Source organism: Tachyglossus aculeatus, chromosome 3, assembly GCF_015852505.1.
Source record: "Tachyglossus aculeatus isolate mTacAcu1 chromosome 3, mTacAcu1.pri, whole genome shotgun sequence".
Taxonomy (NCBI): Eukaryota; Metazoa; Chordata; class Mammalia; order Monotremata; family Tachyglossidae; genus Tachyglossus; species Tachyglossus aculeatus.
Window position 1 is genome coordinate 70,813,891 of NC_052068.1, and position 1,089 is coordinate 70,814,979.

At 50.2% G+C, this 1,089-nt stretch overlaps 1 non-coding gene across 1 annotated transcript; it reads right to left on the reverse strand.

The window, feature by feature from the left end:
* Positions 1–319: 319 nt before the first annotated feature.
* LOC119926432 lies at positions 320–457 on the reverse strand. Its single transcript, XR_005450308.1, has one exon. It is a non-coding gene; the product is annotated as a small nucleolar RNA SNORA7 (small nucleolar RNA).
* Positions 458–1,089: the final 632 nt, after the last annotated feature.

Here is a 1,089-nt window from a genome sequence, read left to right on the forward strand (position 1 = left end):
GGGAGTCAGAGGTTGTGGCTTCTAATCCAGGCTCCACCACTTATCAGCTGTGTGACTTTGGGCAAGTTACTTAACTTCTCTGTTCCTCAGTTACCTCATTTGTAAAATGGGGATTAAGACTCTGAGCCCCACGTGGGGCAACCTGATTACCTTGTATCTACTCAAGTGCTTAGAACAGTGTTTGGCACATAGTAAGTGCTTAATAAATACCATCATTATTTTTATAATTATTTACCATTGCCTCTTTCCACGCAGTCAACTTGAATCTCCGCCCTCGATTCTCTCCCATGCCGCTGCTGCCCAGCACAGGTGAGTTTTGACTTGAAGCAGATTGCTTTCCACTCACTAGCCACTGCCCAAGCTAGGATTGGAGTGGGTATACCTCTGCTTGATTCTCCCTCCCATAGTCAAGACTGGTAGCATACTGGAAACTCTCCAGATGCCACCCTGAGAGGGGGGATGGGACTATTGATTAATGCCAATTAAGGAAGCTGTTAGCTAGCTAATGAAGGATGCTAACATCCTCTGGTCTGCTGGAGCAGCTGGGGCCGGAGCTTTAACGGGGCCAAGGCTGATGTGAGACTGCCTGCATCACCTTCCTCAGAGCCAAGGGGTTTGGGGGCAGAGGACGAGAGGATGGGGAGTGGGCTTTCCTTCTGCTCCCACTTCTATCCATGCAGGTATGGGGGCCCTCTCCCCTTCCTGACTTCCCAAAGCTGAGCTGATCGTCCAGGTGTGCGTCTCCCCTGTGACTCCAGCATGCTGTCTCTGGTGACAAATCAAGGCTGCAGGGAAGGGCAGGAGCTATGCACTGGCGAGGGAGAGATTGGGAGGAAAGCAGCCTGGCTTAGTGGAAAGAACATGGGCTTTATCGTGGTTTCTAATCCTGGCTCCTTCATTTGTCAGCTCTGTGACTTTGGGCAAGTCACTTAACTTCTCTGTGCCTCAGTGACCTCATCTGTAAAATGGCGAGTAGGACTGTGAGGCCCACCTGGGACAACCTGATTACTTTGTATCTCCCCCAGAGCTTAGAACAGAGCTTGGCACATAGTAAGTACTTAACATAAAGCCTGGTTCATTTGGCCCAGA